The following is a 14,623-nucleotide window of genomic DNA, read 5'->3' on the forward strand; positions in this document are numbered from 1 at the left end:
ATAGATATGAGATAGATAGATAGATAGATAGATAGATATGAGATAGATAGATAGATAGATAGATAGATATGAGATAGATAGATAGATAGATAGATAGGAGATAGATAGATAGATAGATAGATAGATAGATAGATAGATAGATAGATAGATAGATAGATAGATAGATAGATAGATAGATAGATAGATATGAGATAGATAGATAGATAGATAGATAGATATGAGAGATAGATAGATAGATAGATAGATAGATAGATAGATAGATAGATAGATAGATAGATAGGAGATAGATAGATAGATATGGGATAGATAGATATGATATAGCTAGATAGATAGATAGGAGATAGATAGATAGATATGAGATAGATAGATAAATAGATATGACATAGATAGATACATATTAGATAGATATGAGATAGATAGATAGATAGATAGATAGATAGATAGATAGATAGATAGATAGATAGATAGATATGGGATAGATAGATAGTTATGAGATAGATAGATAAATAGATATGACATAGATACATAGTAGATAGATATGAGACAGATAGATAGATAGATAGATAGATAGATAGATAGATAGATAGATAGATAGATAGATAGATAGATAGATATGGGATAGATAGATAGATATGAGATAGATAGATAGATAGATAGATAGATAGATAGATAGATAGATAGATAGATAGATAGATGGATAGATATGAGATAGATAGATATTAGATAGATAGATATGAGATAGATAGATAGATATGGGATAGATAGATAGATAGATAGATAGATGGGATGGAATAGACCAAAAAATTCATTAGACTAGTGCTAGATTGGCGTCAGGAAGCAATTTTTTCCCCATAAATCGGTAAAATTGGCTTCTACCTCATTGGGTTTTTTTTTGCCTTTCTCTAGATTAACATTGGGAGTTAATAGGCTGAACTGGATGCACATGTGTCTTTTTTAGACCTGACATACTATAATACTATGATTTTTCATCAGCAAACATCTTCGGCATACTCTTGCAAAAGTGCCTGTGTTTGCAAAGAAAGTGATTATATTGATCTGCACAAGACTATTTAGTAAAATTGGTGTATACGGAGCTTATATGTGCTGGAATATCTGATTGACTTCCTTATGAGTTTTTCTAAAAGGAAACTTAAATTAGGCTAAGTTCGCGGGGTTTAACAATATTCCAGATAGAACTTAGCTTAGCAACATCTTGTTCTACTGCAGACATGGCAGAGGAAGAAGCTAAGAAGCTGCCCATTGCAGGTGGTAACCATACAGTCAGACAATGGACAGTGAGGAGAAGGGGGACATGGCTGATCTAATAACACACACACACACATATATATATATATATATATATATATATATATATATATATATATATATATATATATATACACACACACACATGTATATACCAATCTTGTAACATGAGTCGAGTGAAGCAGGAAGGTAAGGGGGAAATTGCTGTAATCTTCTTTGTGGATTTTCTATATTTAGTGTTTGTTCCACAAAGAGATAACAAAGGGTAAATAAAGATATCAGAGCTAAATCTTCCTCTGCGCTGAACCATAATGAATGGTTTCCGACAATGTGACACATGATGAGACGCACCTGCTCAGCAACAAAGGGTCCCTCGAAATCCTGTTGGTGGCAACTATAAAAAATAATAACTTATGTCAAAATAGTTAAATGATCCATCAAATACCGCCGTCCGGGCGTGTAATATAGATGTAATATAGATATAGCAGTGCTAGTAAAGATAGAATACAGAATTGCTAAGCTGATGTTTTAGTCTGTGCCAATAAACACTGATATTATTTGACACAAGTAATTATGTCGGCGGGGAGCAGCTGACATGCTGTAGATTTACCTTTAGCATTTCCAGTCTTCTTGTATTTCTTCCTGTGATAAATCACAGTTTTTATGAGGGTTGTATGTTGTTCTAAGCCTTCATGAGCAGAGGAAGTGTTGCATATTTGTCTGTAACAACTTCCCTTTACTTTGTGTCCTGTACTTAAAGATGTGGCCGTTAAACACTTGCAATAACAACTATCCCTCTTTCCTCAGAGCTTCCTGCTATGTTTCTTGTTTTAGTTTGCGCCACACTGCAAGGGGCCAAAAAAGGGATAGTAAAGGTCTTACACAATGAAGTCACATGCCTGAAACATGCACAGATTTCCATTACCCACGCTGGCCTATTCCCTGCTCGCTCATACACCTCATCTAGAAAGCAGCAGTCATTATGAAGGAAGCGATGTCTGCTATTTATAAACATGCTGTACTCTATAATGTTTAACCAAGGATTTGCAGCAAACATATTATACAGTGCATGCATTAATGTATGGACATAAACAGGGCAGCATGAATGCACACACTGCTTGCAAACAAGGTGATATTTATTTTGTGGTGTTCCCGTCCCCACAAATAATAATAAATATTACAAAAATAAATAATTTCTGCTTTCACCAAGTGTATCTGATAACAGTCCTAATGTTTGAAAATAAAACTCGTTCTTGATAAACAAAGTCAATGCAGCCCCCACCTAGCAAAGTTGGGTTGGATTAAAGGTGTATTTCTGACTTAAAGTGAACCTATGGCTCATAGTAAAAATGTCTACATATATGCATACTGTATAGTGAACAAGCCTTATGCCTTCCTTTACAATGTTGCTGCCCCAATTCATCCCATTACCTGTCCTGTCTTCTTGTTTGTACAATGACTGCCAGATCCTAGACTACCCCATGCACAGTGTGGTTCAGTAGTCTGAGAAGCTCTCTGTTAAACTATTTAGGGGATTTCCTACATCGCGGAATTGTGGATGCAGACTATAAGGTTTAATTCTACAATGTACAGCACAATATAAATGAAAGGGTTTTTTAAAGGGGACTGGCATCAACTATAAGCACTAGTGCTGAGTGAAGCAAAACAGTTTAATGCCGTTTCAAGTCAAACTTTGCTAAAAGTTCTATTAGGCATGAACCCGAACCTCCAGCGGTTCATCTCGGTTGAACCCACTAAAATTCCTACTCCTCTTCCTCTCAGTGATTAGTATGGTTGCTTCTCAGTGCTGGGGTCCTAGATTCAAACCTGACCAAGGGCCACATGTGCATTGAAGTTTGTGCTGGTTTCTACAAACATTCATACAAACTCCATGCAGATGTTGTCCTTGATCACTATAGTGCCTATAGTTGATGACAGGTTCCCTTTAACAAACCCCATTCACTTACAGTGGAAATAATCTGCAGATACGCAGCGGATTTTCACATTTGCAGCTAGCTCTATATATTGTGGAATGCCGGGACCTTTCACCATTGAATTCATTCATCATCATGCAATGAATGAGTTCTGCACATTACATTTTTCACTGTGGATTTTAATGCAGATTTCTCCACGATGTATGATCGTACCTTTGGTTACTCTGACTTGCAAGTTATTTAAGGGCCTTTTACAACATAGCATATATCTTACTCCTGCTGTTTATATGCAGCAGAGGATAGCTAATATAGGGACAAATGGTCGTTTATCCTGATACATATAGCCAGAGGTGTAACTTGGTGCTCCTGGGCCCCAATGCAAAATCTGTAACAGGGCCCCCAACTATAATGCTTTATTCATAGTACTGGGCTCCCTATATGGAGAAGAGAGGCCTTATGGGCCCCCTAAGGCTCCTAGGCCCGGGTGCAACCCTTATAGTTACGCCAGTGCATTAGCATAAGTCAGCAGCACATCTCCCTTTTTATATAAAGTGAGATGTGCTGCCAGCGAGTGAGCATTTTCATGCCCACATGAAAGATCTGATCGAAATTTGCTCATTTCTCGGATGATTGCGGGAATATGAGCATGAGCCAATGATCAGGCAAATGAACATTTGTACCAACGTAAGTGCCTGATCATCGACTTATGTAAAAGGGCATTTGTTCATCTCTTATAATAATACCATTGTTACACAACCTGTAGTGTATCAGCTTCCTTGGAATTTATCTCTCCCGGACTTGTATTTAAAAAAAGTTTAAAGGGAACCTGTCAGCACAAACATGTTACCCAAACTACAAGCAGCACGTTATGGAGCAGGAAGAGCTGAGCAGATTGATATATAGTTTTGTGGCAACATATTCAGTATAACTTATATTTTAATCATTTCGTATCTTTCGTATCTCTACTGATCCTGAGTCTAGAGATGGGCGGCCCTATCAGTGATTGACAGCTTCTTCTATGTACACAGTCCTGCACAGAAATCTGATAGGACCTCCCATTGGACTGTTCAGCTCATAAAACTATATCAAAACTATATATCAATCTGCTCAGGCCCTTCTGCTCTATAACATGCTGACTAGTTCGGACAGCGTGTACAAGCTGACAGCTTCCCTTTAAGAGTCTAATTAGAAATTATAAAAAAAATAGAAGCTTATTTCTAAAAACCGGTTAATAAAGGCTTCAGCATTCAGCTTCATACTAGCATTAATCAACATACTATATACTTTGCCTAAAGTACTTTTTGCTTTGTCTAATTTACGTTCTTGTCTTGTTCTTGACTATATCTGTAACACTCCAGAAAGTTTTCTTACAACCAGAGGAGTGCCTGTTGTGGTTTATGAGAAATAATAATAGTAGGTTACAGTATGTGCACCACTTTATAGTCCTGTGGGGTCCCTTAAAATATGATCACCGTCCAGTTTAAAAAAAGAATGGCTACCATAATGAAGACCCATAAGTGAACCACTTTGAGGTGTAGAAGTAAATGCAGTATATACACATCCCAAAGGATACAAAACGCTGTGGAGAATGTAAGCAAAGAACAATTAAAGGTTTCTATATTTTGGGGTGAAAATTAAGCAAACTTAGACTTATACCTAAGAGAGCCTCTAATAAAAGTAATGGCTGATGTTAGGTATTTAAATTTTGGCAATCTGAATGCCTTGGTGGCATTGCTAGGGTTATAAAGATTTATAAAGTGCCCTGCTATGCAGGAGGTCAGTATTTAAGCCATTTAACCTAATGGCTACATACTAGTATTTCATTCAAAAGCTATTTCCAGCTTGAATAGTTATAATCAGCTTACAATATTGAGTGCACTAAGATCTATCTATAGTTAGCGCTGTCAGCAACCTCAAATATGTCCATAAATGCATACATCATAGTGGATAAATCCTATTTTCCATTACATTATAAGCCTAATTTCTGTGCTGCCCAAGGCTCATGCCTAGTTTGCTTCCCTGTTGAACATGATTGGACTGGCACACCAAAGGAAAGGATTCTATGGTGGGCAAAAGTCCCATAAGGTTCAGCAGAGTTTAAAAGCTAAATATCATACAAGGGGAAAGCAAATATTCTCTGTAGGAGATACTAGGCCTTCAGGCTCATCTCCTATGGAAAATTTAAGGTAGTCCAGCCTGATCCTGATAAAAGAAATCTGTTCCACACCATTAGCACATAGTGTGGCAACTGTGGTGCTAATATTCCAAAAGGGGTCAAAAAGTGAATCCAGAACTCTACTCTGGTTAAGTCTTACTTCCATTGGTAGTAAAATGTTTGAAGGGTGTCTAAGAGATGCTATCCTGGAGCGCCTCAAGGAAAATAGCTGTATAACTCCATATCATAATGGGTTTATGAGAAACTGCTCCTGTCAAAGAAACCTGTTCTGTTTCTACAAGGAGGTAAGTTCTAGACTGGATCAGTGAGGGTCAATGGATCTTGTGTATCTGGACTTTTCCAAAGTGTTTGATACTGTGCCACATAAAAGGTTGGTATATAAAATGAGAATGCTTGGTCTGGGTGAGAATGTTTGTAAGTGAGTAAGAAACTGGTCAGTGATAGAAAGCAGAGGGTGGTTATAAATGGTACATACTCTGATTGGGTTACCGTTACTAGTGGGGTGCCACAGGGGTCAGTTTGGGGCCCTATTCTTTTTAATATATTATTAATGACATTGTAGTGGGATTGCACAGTAAAATATCAATATTTGCAGATGATAGAAAACTCTGTAAAGTAATTTACACAAAAGAGGACACAATGTGGTTGCAAGAATCTGGATAAGTTAGGGACTTGGGCAGAAAAGTGGCAAATGAGGTTTAACATTGATTAATGTAAAATTATGCACATGGGCAGGAAAAATACATGTCACCATTACATGCTAAAATGAGAAGTCACTGGATAACACTGACATGGAAAAGGACTTGAGAATTTTAGTTAGCTGTAAACCTATCTGGAGCAACTAGTGTTAGATAGCAGCTGTCAGGGCAAATAGGATCATGGGGTCCATCAGAAGAGCTATAGGGGCACATGGTGAGATCATTGTTCTTCTTTACAAATAGCTGGTGCAGATGCTGCTGTGATCACAGGACTTTATCAGTTAGCAATTTCCCTATACGGGAACATGGGCAGCTTGACATGATCTATTTGGGAAGGGGTGCACTAATGAATAGAATGTGCAAGTGAATAAAGCTAATGAACAAGTGCACAGTTTCCAGTTCTATATGTATTCTTTTTCAATTACATATGGAGTGCCCAGAGATATTTTATTTTGCTGTTTTTTTTCCAGTTATTAAGCAATTTATATGTTTGGAATAACACTTGAAGCTACCAGTGTCACTTCCTTTTCCATTATACAGAGCTTCTCTAGAACACAGTGTACCTTTTGTACAGCTTATGATATTTGTTTTAGTGCACTAATAATCTACTTTTAATTTAGGAAGACTTTGAATGCACTTTTTAATTGTTGAACAAATATTGAACACTGGCAATGCAGTATGTGATTTCCGGGCTTACTGTGTTGCAGTTACAATATATGTTGACTGTATCCTGACACAAAGCATGTAGCTAATTTAACAAATGACAGAGGTGAAGTACTGGAGGAATAAGCTGGCCAAAGTGCCATGTTAAGTAAAGAGATAGACTGCATATATTTTATGAATATGTACAATAGCTAGGGAAATCAGTTGGAGAGATGTTGAACTACAATGGGGGTGGTTGTGCACAAATAATACTAATGGGCACATAGGGAAATAAATTGTGATATGCTTATACTTTGTATATATGAGGATTCACTCTGAATAACCTAATATAATACAAATTTGGTATGAGATATAAGATTCAGAAGGAGATGCCAACAAGTTTATCTTTCCATACTGACCCCCAGATTGGACTCTGTGATGTTTCCTACCCACAAAATGTGGATGTTTATACCTGTTTTGGTAATAAAAAAGGTATTAGATTACCGTATATACCGGCGTATAAGATGACTTTTGAACCCCGAAAAATCTGCTCTGCAGTCGGGGGTCGTCTTATGCGCCGGTAATACAAAAAAAAAAAAAGTGTAAAAAAAAAAAATTTTATTACTCACCTCCCACGGCGTTCTGTCGCGCTCCGGCAGGATGTCGCTCGCTCCGGCAGGCTGTCGCTCGCTCCTCGTCCCCGCCGCAGCATAGCTTTCTGAATGCGGGGCTTGAAATCCCCGCTTCCAGAAAGCTAATACACACGCCTACAGCCATGACAGCATTGAATGGCTGTGATTGGCTAAAGCACACGTGGCTTCAGCCAATCACACTATTCAATGACATCATTGAATGGCTGTGATTGGCTGAAGGCGCACGTGTTAGCAATCACACCCATTCAATGATGTCATTGAATAGTGTGATTGGCTGAAGCCACGTGTGCTTTAGCCAATCACAGCCATTCAATGATGTCATGGCTGCCGGCGTGTGTATTAGCTTTCTGGAAGCGGGGATTTCAAGCCCCACATTCAGAAAGCTATGCTGCGGCGGGGACGAGGAGCGAGCGACAGCCTGCCGGAGCGAGCGACATCCTGCCGGAGCGCGACAGAACGCCGTGGGAGGTGAGTAATAAAATTTTTTTTTTTTTCTCCACTGAATACCGGCGTATAAGGTGACAGTTGGGGGGTCGTCTTATACGCCCCGTCGCCTTATACGCCGGTATATACGGTAGTTTTTTTTGCCTGTCACCTCCTCACAGCACCATAAATAAGTTATAATGCTGTCAGGAAATTCTCTGAAATCAGAACGCGATGCGAAAATCTGTCTCTTATCAGAATCACGGTCGTGAGCTCTCCTTTACAAGTCTATGCGACCGCACATGCACGGGACTCTGTAAAGAGTCAGATTTTCATGCCATGTGCCAACTACAGGGGAGGACTACAGGTGGGTATAAAAAATACAATCACCCGGCTCCCTATCATGTCCCCTAACAGCACCATAACTTAGTCTATGGTGCTGTGGGGAAGTTCCCTTTATATGGTATTGCATGGATTGCTCTCATTACTTTGAGGGTATGAAGGTGGATAGCACTGGAGATCAGTCTACAAACAGGGTTAAAAAGACTTCTGACTACACACTTCCCTAGTTAACTCCATGGTAAGAGCTCAACAGTGGATATAGTCCAAGAGTGAAGTGATTGGAGCTCTGTGAGAGCAATAAATATTATTATATTGTTTGTTCTTAGAAGTTTGAAAGTCTCCAACAAGTTAACTAGTACTATATTTATTTGATTAGAGTGTTCTTTTTAGTTATAATCATATCTATTGTCATGTGGAAGCTGAAGGAAATCTATTTGTTTTGGATTGAAATGTTTAGGGTGTTTATGTGGCAATTACCACCCAGAACACCTCTGTAATATCTTAGAAGCTGATACATTTCAGTCAATATTACCCCCTGAGTGTTAAATAATTCACATAATAAAACCTTACATACCCTCATTGTAAAGAATCCCTCCCCTAGAAGGTTGTTGGAATCAAATGGAACTTTCTCTGTGTGATTGTAACTTTGATATAAGTAATTGTTTACAATATTAGAGCAAAAGGATAGTTTATTGCAGAAAACTGACTTCTTGAAGGGAGGCTCTAGTACCCTGTTGTACCGCCTCTAGCTTGGATACAAGATGTGATACGGGCAGGCATGGAGAATCTAGTACCCTGTTGTACCGCCTCTAGCTTGGATACAAGATGTGATACAGGTGGGCATAGAGGCTCTAGTACCCTGTTGGGCTGCCTCTAGCTTGGATATGGGCTGGCATGGAGGTATACAGCTTCCGGATGATATCCTGTGGCAATCGGTCTACATTTGCTGTAACTGAGCCTCTAGATAGTGTAAACTCATTGGCTGTCAAAATTGGTGTCCCAGATGTTTCCATACACGTTCTATTGGTGATAAATATGGTGACTAGGCAGCCACAGAAGTGTGACAGTGTTGTGGAGGTATTCCTGTGACCCCCTTGTGTGTGCGGCTGAGTATTATCCTGCTGGAAAACGCCTCTTGGAAGCCGCCATGAGAGGAACACATGTGGCTGCAGGATGTCCTGAACATATCCCTGAGCTGCAATTGTCCCTCATATCACTACTAGGGGTGGCCGACTGTCGAATGCGATGGCCCCCAGACCATCACACCAGCAGTGGGGGCAGTGTGCCGCTCCACAGCAAAGGCAGGATAAAGGTGCTCACCCCTAGATCTCCAACCATGGTGGTCTGTTGAGGATGTCCTGAGCCTGGTCACCTTGTGTGCGCACCCTGATGCATCCACTGGTCCCAACACTTCCTAACAGTCTGGGGAGAACAGCCCAGGTGTCAGGCAATTCATCGATACAACTATCCAGCTTTTCACTTTCCAATAATACCCCCCTCTCAAACTCTATTAATGGGGTGAAATCTCTTGGATTGCATCGTAGAGGAATCTAGTGGTCAACAAGCTCTACACAAGCGGAAAAAGAGGTCACTACAAACAAGTAGCCTCGAAGAGCCTCTTTATAGACCAAGGGTGAAACTACTTTTAGGGCCTCAGGTGGCAAGACCAGTCATCTAATCACGGCCCAACTCTCATCATTTCCATATCTACCTGAGTGATAACTGCATGTTGACTTTTACAGCAAAATGATAACTCCTTCTACGTGCTTGATTTTTTTCCCCACAAAGAGTGAAGTTTTAATTTCACAACTTTTGTAAAAACATTTGTTTTCTCATTTTATATACAGGTTTATATATATGAAACATTGAATTCAATGGGAGTTGTGCCTGCAATTACCAAACCAACTGCAATGGGGATGGAGTTGCCAGCTTCTAGCCTGGTCCCCACAAACGAAATATGGCATATCACAGCATTAATCTAAAACACTAGTTTCTCATCCCATGAGGACTCCTCCACTCCTGGCAGGCCTCCATGAGCCCTGATATAGCTTCTCTCCAGCCTGAAGAAGAGTAGCTATACACTGATATGCCAAAAGTCATAGGATAGCAGTATGTAATTTGAACGTGAAGTGGCATTATCTCAGGTGACGGCTTGGGAACACCCATACCTGTATAAGCTCTGATGTGTTACCTTGTGAGTGGAGTTGAACACTGACTAACATGCTAATGGCAATTCAATGTGAATAATCAGAGTTTGAAAAAGGCATGATAGTGGGAGACGGATGGATGGGACATTTCATTTCCGAAGTTTGCCGAAACTTTAGCAGAAATCACATTCAAATGCAATGCAGAAGGCCCCACAAGTCAGGTCATTTCAACATTCTTTAGCTTCCATGGGATACATGAGTAGAATATCCAACAGAAAGCCTTTGTTAACACCACAACACCAGACGAAATTCCTCACCTGGGCTCATGAGGTTGCTAACAGGACTGGCAATATGTGGCATGGTCTAAGGAGTCACAGTACCAATTGTTTCTTGCTGATGGTACGGTTCATGTGTGGTGCAGACCCCATGAAGCCATGGACCCCAGTTCTCAACAATGTACTGTGCAGGTGGATGGTGGTTCCATAATGATGTGTGATGTATTCTCATGGCATGGAATGCATCGCATTAAAGTGAATAAAAGCTGTGCCTGTAATACCATGCCAGGCCACTGCACAATGTATGGAGCTATCTGCTTCCTGCTCCATACATCGATGTAAGCCCAGCAAACAACTGATCAGCAGGGATTCTGGATTGCGGACCCCCACTGATCAGCTATTAATAACCTATCTTAACCCTTTCAATCCAATTTTAAATTCAGGGTTTCCTAAAAGGCTTTTTTTTTTTGCTGTTATACAATGGTGCCATCTGCTGGCTAAAGCCTGTGTGTGTGCGCCAGAGAGGCTCCGACAGCAGAGTGACTGGCAATAGACGGTAAGAATACCCTGTCGGACGTCTTCTGACATTGGAGCTGTACAAGCTTCAATCAGAATGTAGGAAAACATCAGACAGTGGATTGGAAAGGGTTAAGGACAGGTCACCAATTTTTTTAGACCTGGAAAACCCATTCAGCTTCACCCATTTTTTATTAGAGTATGTCAGTTCTGTTTACAGTGTGACTGAATTTCTATCATGTTCAGTGATGCTATGAAACAAGCATCAAAGCAGTGAACATAAAAAATGCACACATGACACGCTGTTCAGTATGTAGTTGATTTAGGGATAAAATAAAAAGCCTCCATCATGTCAACGTATATTGAACCGATAATCATAGAGAGAAGGCTAGTAGAGAATCATGGGCAGAGGGCTACCTAATACAGGATAGGTCAAGGAAACATGAGCATTGTGCTGTAAAATAGACATAAAACAAGAGGTGGCACTCCTTGGATCATTAGCATTGTGCAATAAAGTCATAGATGCTTAAAGGTTCTTTGAAGCCTCTCCAGCCTCTTTAGTGTGCTCTGAAATGAGATACGCCAGCTATTTATCCAGTCTTTGAAAGTACAACCCGTAGTACTTCTGAATCCATTCACTTATTTCCAAACTGGAGCCAGGCCTGGAGATGAGAAGAAAGCGGCCGAGTTATAGAAACCAGTGAACACTCGGCCACTGGTCATTAGCTCGTTTTCAGATATATAACACTGTGATTAGCAAGGATAAAGCAATGGCTACTGTCAAGGATGATGGTATTTTAAATGGCAGCTGCTAGTCGGCACACTGAAAACGGTGTATCATCGTATAAATATGTGGCGTTACTTAAATCGATGCAGTTCTGGTAATTTGATTAATATACAGAAAAAAGTTTTTCAATTCTATTTCAAATCTGAGTGTCCTTTAAAGACTGTAAGGTAAAGTCTTGTGACAGAAGGCTTGGGGCCATATTTGCTAAGCAGCTTTAGATTGTAAGACATACTTTATGCCTTCATAAATCACCTTATAGCTCACTCAAGTGAATAGGATGTGACGGAGGATTTCTTTTCCTTATAGCTAAGTAGCACTTGGTAAACATTTTCCAAGGTACATTCAATCTTTGCAGGGAGTGTTACAATGCGGCTACGAAACTGAACTTCGGAAAGTTTAAGGGCTTGTGAGAAGGAAGGATCAAGCAGTAACGTTCATGCCGAGGCTGGAAGGGGTAACAGCAGAGCTCAGTTACAATGTGGGAGCAATCTTAAAGACTAATTGGACTTCTTTGGATGTGACTATTAGGCTGGAATCGCACGAGCGCATGCAATACACAGAGAATAGAACCCATTGATTTTAATGGGTTTGTTCACATGCATGTATTTTTCCTGCTTACTTCAGTCGTGCAAAGAAAGCCAAACCGCAGCATTCTCTATTCTCCCATAGAAGTTAATAGGAATGCACAAAAGTGCACAAAATATGCTAAGAGATGCATGAATCTCATTAGACTAATTAACGATTTCAATCGGTATACATGCCTGGGGTGCAGAAAGAGTAGAGTAAAATACGCAAATGCGCGCGCAAAATAGTAACATTTGTTTCACGAAAATGCTATGCTCATGCACACACAAATATGCATACGCTCATGTTAATCTGACCTTAGGGCTCATGGACAGCTCCATGGAAGTTCTGAGTTGCACAGAGCTATAATATGGCATGCACAGACCTCTATAGGACCTTTCATAATAAAATGTATGAAATCAGAGGCATGCAGATGTTTTCATGTCAGCGTTTATTAATACAGGGCCATAGGGACACTGTGTGCAGTTGTGGAGGCTCTGCGCACACCACATTACTACCGTATGCACTTGAGGCTTTTGTTATTTTTCAGGTGGCTGTAACTGGTACTGCAGCTGAACCATTCACCTGAATGGGACTAAATAGGACAAGCTGCAACAAAAGGCACAGCTGCCGGGACAGATGAGCCACTGTGCCTGTGTCAACAGTGAAGGTTATGTGACACTTACAAGAGCATCATGGCCTCTTCATTGTGCTCATCGCTGGGCTCAGAGGTTTGACCTACACCAATCAAACATTACTGGCATATCCTAAGGATAGGACAGTGTTAATATGCTGGAAAATCCATTTAAATGGTGTCATTGTGGCATCAGCCCAGACCACAGGGGCCAAGCCTTCGGTGCATGTGTCCTGTCATTCGGCGCTGGGCATCAATGAGTGTTTTCTTCCTTTCATGGCAGAAAGTCCCTAAGCTGTCATCTGTTGTAAATCCCTCAGTAGTTCAGTGTATAATGTGCCCTTCTTCACAACCCTGCTACAACATCTCCTGTGGTGTATGGACTGATTGAGGTGTTTTCCCTAGCTGACCAATCAGCCATAATGGAAGTATATTTTTTCTAGTCCCGCCTCTACATGGGCACCGGTTATTGTCCTTCATGCGGTGTTTGGTGGACTGCTGGTAGCTAAGTACCTGATGACTATTTATTCTGCGAAATGCAGCAGGTTTTGAAGCTGCGGCTCTCCCACAAAAGTCTTGCAGCTTTTCGGTACAGCCAAGCCACGGGATTTCCATCCCGTGGGAACCCAGTCTAAGTGTTTTTCAAGTGACCCATTTTTTTAGGCAGCTTGTTTTAATAATGGATTAAAAAGCAGAAACTTATTAAGGAAAAGTCAGAGTACCTGCACTTTCAGAAAACTATTGACATGTGAAAAGTATTGATCAATGGGGTCTGGCTGCTGTGACCCCCACTGATCACCAGAATCAAGAGGCTGCAGTGCTCACCCGATCACTGTGCCTCCTCGGCTATATTTTTGCTGCCTCCAATAGCCGAAGACGGCTTCATAGAAATGTATAGGAAGCTTATGGGTGAGTGCTTCAGCCCCATCATTCTAATGATCAGCAGGAGTCTCAGCAGCGGGACCGCCATTGATCAATACTTTTGACATGTCTCTATGACATCCAAAGTTTTCTGGAAATGCAGGTAAGTAATAATACAACTAGAATGAACATAACTTGGCATATACATGTAAAAGTACAATAAATTATTAAATATTTTCTTGCTAACATCTTGCACATGAATTTCCTTAACATTCTACTTCTGAAAAACCACCAAAAAGTGTATTTCCGTAAGTAATATACAGAATATGATGACTTATATAGGTCAAGCGTAAACGGAAGCCTATCAAATAATCAGCACATGCAGAAGAGAAAAAAATCAAAGCTACCATGATAAGCAGTTGAGGGATATAGGGGGAGATATAGAATGGCCGCCTAGCTGCTCATGACAGGCCTTAGTCACCGGTAATATCAATGGGACACATGGTGATAGATCATTGCAGTCTGGTCAGTAATCCTTTAATTTCCAGCAGAATCTCGGCAGCATGTCATAGGTCACTTACGGGATTACAGAGGCCTTTTGCTCGGTGTGACAGTAAAGGATGATTTACAACACCTACAAAACTTGCTTCCTAAACCTTTTCAAGATGTCAAATTTCTACTCACTTTATCTGTGTTAATTTACAA

The 14,623-nt window shown here is 40.2% G+C and overlaps 1 long non-coding RNA gene across 2 annotated transcripts in view; it reads right to left on the reverse strand.

The window, feature by feature from the left end:
* LOC136610418 (uncharacterized) overlaps positions 1–2,051 on the reverse strand; it is a 76,142-nt gene extending 74,091 nt beyond the window's left edge. For both annotated transcript variants that reach the window (XR_010790079.1, XR_010790078.1), the window contains exons 1-2: positions 1,877–2,051; positions 1,618–1,660 (exon numbers count right to left, since the gene is read on the reverse strand). This is a non-coding gene — a long non-coding RNA (uncharacterized lncRNA). The remainder of the gene's footprint in view (positions 1–1,617; positions 1,661–1,876) is intronic.
* Positions 2,052–14,623: the final 12,572 nt, after the last annotated feature.

This window comes from Eleutherodactylus coqui, chromosome 1 (assembly GCF_035609145.1).
Source record: "Eleutherodactylus coqui strain aEleCoq1 chromosome 1, aEleCoq1.hap1, whole genome shotgun sequence".
In the NCBI taxonomy this organism is placed as follows: Eukaryota; Metazoa; Chordata; class Amphibia; order Anura; family Eleutherodactylidae; genus Eleutherodactylus; species Eleutherodactylus coqui.